A 6992-nucleotide genomic window follows, 5' to 3' on the forward strand; every position below is an offset into this window, starting at 1 on the left:
GACAGAGTTCTAATCGCATTGAACTCTATAAAAATATCATTATAATTACATCCACTTAGAACGAAAAAATAAAAATTCAACGCAAATGCCGACTCGTTGTTTCTTTTAGATATATCAACAGAAGGCAGGAAGCACATCCCATAGAGAAAATATTTTTTTTATTGAATTAAAGTAAAATCACCAAAGGTGATAACTTATTAAAGAAACTATGACACAACTGCACGCATTAAATATAACAAGGCGACATATCGTTAAAATTACGAAACTATGAAACTACAAATTGATGTGAATTAATACAAGAGCATAGTTTAAAGGGTCAATATTTTAGCTATATTTTAAAAGCGACAGCGACAAATGTTACTCGAGGCTTGCATGCAAACCACGTGCCCATCAAATCTAGAACCCTCTACTTCGTGCACGCAGGATCTTCCAAGCTGCAACAGCAGATGAATGCCGTTGGTCCAATGGGCCAACCGGTGCCGGGAAGCAGAGGTTATTATAACCCCTCGCAGAGGATGACTCGACCCGTGCAGGTTTGCAGTCTTGAAGTGGCGGGGCCGTTATCAAATACCATGGCCATCATTGAGAAAGGTTCAGACGCCACAGAGCCACAGAGGACGAGGACTAAAATTCCTGCCTTTAAGAAAGGTTCAGACCCCACAGAACCACAGAGGACGAGGGTTAAAATTCCTGCTCCTGTTTCCAAGGTGCCATGGGAGCCCATAGCCATCGATAAAAGAATTGTTTACAAACCCACTGCGCCCGTTCCTGTTGCAGATACAGAGCCATACTCGTATCAGAATTACCACACGGCATTTGCTTCAAAGCTCTGAGGTAAGAGAACATCACGTTGAATCATAAATTATATTTTGATTTGGATCTTCGAAAATAACCAGTACTGTAGTTTTTACAGTGCAATTTTGATGAAAGAGACCCTAAATTTCGTACACAAACCATTACAGACCTCCCTTCGTGCACTTTTGTAAAATTCCAGCGCCATTCGTGACCTCCCCACAGTGGGTCGTCTGGATCTGCAGAGACGTAGCCATCCCGGTGGAAGTATAGCCGCATAGGATGAAGCCCGCGCCAATATGCCGTCTCCACTGATCTTCACGCACGACCCTGCAGCAGTTTAGAGATAAGGCTCAAAAGGATGGACAGAAGAAAACTGATCAGATAATCAAAGGGTAACACAAAGTGTACTTCGGCAAATTTCCTTACTATATTGGCAAATTTTGATTTCCGAGAATTTTTATTATTAGTTCTTTTACTGAAAAAACGTCTAATTTGAAAGCAGTAGTAAAAACGTTTAATCTGAACGCAGTGTAGTTTATCCTCACCTTTACATATCAATGGTTTTTTCAGCTCTTCTTGATAAGCTGACTCCCCTTGCCGTCTCCACTGATCTTCACGCACGACCCTGCAGCAGTTTAGAGATAAGGCTCAAAAGGATAGAGATAAGGCTCAAAAGGATGGACAGAAGAAAACTGAGCAGATAATCAAAGGGTAACACAAAGTGAAGGCGGATATGGGTAAACAAGCGTTGCCATGGACGCTTGCGGGCTTCGCCTCTTCTTTTGGATTGCGCTGCTATTGCGCAGATGCCGCTGCTGCCAGAGAATTACGTTTCTGCAATCTGGTATTATGCAGGGAATGCTCCTTCAAATAGGAATGAGGCGGTGAAGGCCACCGAACAATCTGCATGGCATGACAGCTGCCTCCATGCAAACCTTCAGCATACGGCCGACACCTGCAAAAGAACAAGCAACTTAGCATAATTAGCATATGTATCCCATTCGCACTTAACATTAAACATTAAGGAATTAATGTCAGCATTAAAACGAAACCGCACACGGTGAGGGCCACTTGATTGTGGGTAAGTACCAGTTTAAGCTATGGTCAGGCCTCTTCCGCCTCTGGAAGAGGCCAAATAAGATGGCCAACAGAAGTTCAACTGCAAACTTTAGAATATAACTAATAATACCACCCAAAAACCCTGCAAACTAATGTTATCTGCCCTCCGAACGGTTACTATAGTCCCTGCCGGATGCCAGATGGCAGGGACTAATAAAAGATAAACCAGCAGTGAAAAGCTGGGCAAAAATGAAAGTAAACCAACAGTGTGGATTAAATGGGGAAAAAGAATTAAAAATTACAGTAAACAACAGTATCAGTTGACCACAACAACCCTCGCGAATGTTGGGAGCCTGGTTTCTATGTTAATGAAAGCTTCTTGAGTTGCCATATCTATCGATGTTGATCACAAGGAAAAAAAGTGTACTGTTAATTTTTTATTAGTTTGCATGGTTACCTATATTACATAACAATTATACAAGCCAATTCTATTGAGCAAGATTTTGCAGCGATGTTACGCAAGCCATTCATGTATGGAATGATAATACATGTGCACATAGAGATTCATGTATGCGCTGATAATAATATCATGTGCACAAAGAGATTCTATTATGTTTACAGAGAAAGATTTATCTTATAAACAAAGGATTGAATAAAGTTGTGAATCAAAATAGAATGGAAATACATTACATAAATGATAATGTAAAAATTAGATTCTTCCACACCCGTGTTTTCAAATTTCTCGGGCATATATATAATGTTATAATTTTATGTTTATGTTTAATGTGAGGTGATTTCTTAATGATAAAATAAAGATATTTTTTTTAAACATATTTTTTTTAAAGAATATGTTAAAATAATCTAACTTAATAGGGTTAGGTAAGTAATTAGTGTTTTAAGATAATAAAAAATAACACAATTATTTATTTATTACATAGTTTGTTATTTATTTATTGGTAAAGAAAAATTAAATCATATTATGTATTAATTATTAATCTTGTTTTTTGTCAAAGGTTATATATACATATATATATTTTGGATAAAATTGTGAGTTTTTTAAAAGATAAATAACGGTAGTATAATTTTTAGACTTTCAATATTATTAAGAAGAGAGCTGGTTGATTGTATTTGTCAAAGTTTAACGATTTGAGTAACATGTACTATATATTATAGGGTTATAAAGAATTTTTTTTTTGGTATATACACACTATGTTTTAAAAAAATATTTAGAAAATAATATATATATATATATATATATATTTGAATTTATTAGGTTTTTTTCATATTTTCCTATGCATTTTTTAATGTAAAAAATATTATTTTCTTATAAGAATTCAAATTTTTAAGCCAGAAAATGATAAAACTAAAATTTTAATATATATTTATAGTTAGAGGATAACTAATGGAAAGATAATAATTAAAGGATTGTTATGTGTGTGATTAATAATATTGATATTGATATTAACTAAAAGAAAAAAGGATGTGAAATTTGTAATAGGAAAGTTACAACAAAAATCCAATATATTACAATGGATTCATTGTGAAAGCTTTCTAGGCAAGAAAGGATTGCCCTTTCTTTCTATGTTTGGAAAAGATATTGTCTTGTATTAGTGAATAGTAAGTGAAGGAAAATATTATACCATGATGGTCCACCTTGCCAATGTTTAAGTTTCCTTGCCATTTATTTATTGTCCACCACTATGCCGTATAATACTCCATGCCATATAATACCTCCTTCTTAAGAATGGGATTGGCACATAGTTTAAATTAACAATAATTTTTGGTGGGTCTTTGTAGTGGGCTAAGTAAAAACAACAAGAAATGGTAAATTAAGGGGTTTAAAATCTATCCCAAAGAAAATGGTAGTAGCTTCTCGAAGAGCTATGTTAGCAAGGCTGGTTTATGCATACGTTGCTAATAAGAATAACCTAATTCTTAGTGTGTAGTTGTAACAAACCTTCCCATACCCTTCAACTATCTCACGTTGTAGATGGTGTTACTAATGTCTTAACCCATTGTAGATGGTGTTACTAATGTCTTAAGCCAAACTTTATAGCTTGTCGAGAAAATGGTGTTATAATTTTTTTTTTTATCTTTCTAAAAGATTTATGTAATTTAAAACCATCATTGTCATCACATTCATCTCGATGATATAATCTTTTTCATTGAGAGCTAGGTGGTTGGGTCCACCACCCAGTCTGTTGCCCCATTACTCTTAGAATTCTTTTGCTCCATTTTATTTTCGTATGTGAGTGTGATTTCATATAAATTTGCAATTTCATTTCACAATTCAGCTTCATGCTTTCTTCTTTATGCTTTGATCATTCGATTGGTGATTTTATCTACAGCTCTTTCTCATAGGTTTCATCATTTTAGTTCAATTAATAATATTTTTATGTATATTTATAAAGACCAAGGCAGAGGATAAGCATCAAATGTTTTATTGCATCTCTTATTTCCACTAGAAGTTAAGTGTGATACTTGCCCTGGTCTCATTATTTGATAATGAGGTTTTCTTTCAAGATATAATGGTGAATGAAACAATTGTTGATTAAGAATTCTGATTAATTTAACTTAACATGTATTCATGATTGCCTTTGAATTATTATATGAGATTGATCTGTACTTTGCAGAAAAACATTTATTCCTGCACTCTTAATAAGCAAATGCAAGGTTCAGCATAAGTAAAGATTATCATATTGTTTTATTGGCAAGTGAATTTCTCACAAGAACTCTTGGAATGATTTAAGGTTAAAAAGTTATATCCCTTCATCATAATTGACTACTACTTCAGGATGATATACTCAGTGCAGGATCAGGACATACTTCCGGTGTAGGCACATCGTTTCAGTATAGACACATTGTTCCAATGCAGGCACGATGTTCCAGTGTAGGAATGGTGATTCAGGCCATGAAGGATATAAATGCACACTTTTTATTGAATCATTTCGAGAGAAACAGTATAATTTAGATCTCTTTTAGAATCTTTCAATGGTTTCATTAAATTAGTTGGAATGAAGTTGCTAGTTTTATTTCATGCTTTTCATCTTTGCAAGATAGCAGTAATATTTTAAGAGGTTTTTGCATTCTTTATTTCTTAAATCACTTTCTTTTGAATGGGGCCTACATTCCCTTGTCCCCTAGACAGCTAAGGAAGACTTACTGCAGGAGTCAACTCAACCCAGAAGAGGAGCCAAAAGTAGATTCTCGGAGTGTGTTGACTTTTCTTTGAAGAGTCTTGTTCCTTTTTCTTGGATGATGCCTTTTTGAATTTCTTGCAAGAGCTTAGTTTTTATTCGACAGATCCCTGAGGTCATATTCTGACATATATTGTGCTAGCCTCTATGTTTACTTACTTGGATTGACAAATTAAATGTTGGTGTAAATCTTGCATTTATACCGCCAAACACTACTCTCTTCTCCTGCTAGTTTTTGCATGCATCTTCTTGCAAGATTGTAGTTCGCATTGTTTGTATATGGTGTAAATTTCATCTATCTCTAGTTTACATGGTTATGGATGTGTGCTGAATTTTTTTGGTGTGTAATGTAATGTATATGAGAGAGTTAACACCCTAGTAGCCCCATTCTTAAACTGGGAACTTGTTTGACAATTCCCTCAGGGAAATTGAAACACAATTGTTTCTTTCAACAATTTCCTATGACTATTTATTAACGGAATTATTTTGTGTGTTTTTCCAGCATTGGATAGGGTAACGGTATCATACCCTACCTCATGATTTTTCCATGATATAATATTGATTTTCTTATAGTGCTTAAATATATAGAGCTTCTAATACAAATGTATGTATCTTCTGTTAATGTCAACACTTGTGAGATTTTGGCTCTTATTTGGGTTTTGATTTTCCTTGTTCTTTCCACAAGAGATTGGTAATAATAGTAATGGTAGAATTGTCTTAAAAAGACCCTCATCATAGCTTTTGTCATTATGGCTAGAATTATAGGTATAGATCAAATGTATTTTCTTTTGTGTGGGAAATAGTTACATACTGGTTTTACCCTCACCACCTTTCCTTCTTGGTAATCAACACACCATACTTTAAAAGAAGTTGGCCTTTTTGGGAAATATTTTGTTTCAGGGTTGTGGATTTCCCATGTGTACTCAAATATTTTCTCAATCCTTGGATCCTATAGGAAATATCAATTTTTTTTGTTTATGTTCAGTTTCTGATATTCAAGCTATAGAAGACTCTTTATCCTATGTTGTTGTTTGACATCTACTGTCCCCAATAATCTTGTTGATTGATCTGATATCTCACATTTTTGTTGGGCTTACCTATATTTTCTCTAGTCGTAGTGTTTTCTTTACTCATGGTAGGTAGGAGTACCTCCCTTTGTCTTTCTTATTATTTCAGAGGGGAGACAAGACATGAGGGAAGGAGAAACAATATAGGACTCGGAAGAAGAGGATTCAACATCCTTGAACCCTTGTTGTTCCCTCATAGCTAAGGGCTTCCACTAAGATGATAATTAAACTATGAATGATTCCTTGAAGTGATGGAAAAGGGCATTGTAATACATTCTCTTACCCTCTCTCATAACGTAATATATTGGGCCTAGGATATTCTTTCATGATAAGTAGAGAGGGAAGATTTAGAGGGTTATAGACTTTTAAATAATTGCTCCTTAAATTTGTCTTTGTATTTCCTATTGTGTAAGAGGTAAATCATATTTTTGATAGTGTGTGTTCTGTTTGACCTTCACACCAACAAATTCGAGGGCATGAGGTAGATTGACATTACATTAGAGAAATATTAACACTTATCCATAGTGTTTAACCTGGGAATTGTAAACACTAAGATTGATATGCAATTCTTAGATGGAATATTAATCCTTATCTATAGCAATTCCAATAATTAAGGCAACAAGATGTTCAATTTTATCGAAGATAATAACATTCTCAAAAGTATATCCTAGCTATCTTACATGAAACATTGATGGAAACAAATTGACACTACTTAATAATTTGATACATGATTCCATATATTTTTACCTGAAATATTGATAATAACGAATTAACACTACTTCTAAAACACATGCCTTAATGATTGGATGAACCTACAATCAGATGGGTGATACAAGTTGACGAGGAATGTTCCAACCATCTATAGTCAATCGAT

General features: G+C 34.4%; 1 long non-coding RNA gene across 3 annotated transcripts; it reads right to left on the reverse strand.

Annotated features, from left to right (window-relative positions):
- Nucleotides 1-435: 435 nt before the first annotated feature.
- Nucleotides 436-1645, reverse strand: LOC149248381 (uncharacterized). 3 transcript variants are annotated; one of them, XR_016266664.1, is made up of 3 exons: nucleotides 1341-1645; nucleotides 965-1122; nucleotides 436-829 (listed from the first exon to the last, which is right to left on the reverse strand). It is a non-coding gene; the product is annotated as an uncharacterized LOC149248381 (long non-coding RNA). The 3 variants fall into 3 exon arrangements; XR_016266666.1 differs by having other exon boundaries at nucleotides 436-768; nucleotides 912-1122; XR_016266665.1 differs by having other exon boundaries at nucleotides 436-768; nucleotides 1341-1642.
- Between the last annotated feature and the right edge of the window lie 5347 nt (nucleotides 1646-6992).

Source organism: Pinus tabuliformis, chromosome 7 (genome assembly GCF_031772625.1).
Source record: "Pinus tabuliformis cultivar Carrire ecotype Pingquan chromosome 7, CPIR1, whole genome shotgun sequence".
NCBI lineage: Eukaryota > Viridiplantae > Streptophyta > Pinopsida > Pinales > Pinaceae > Pinus > Pinus tabuliformis.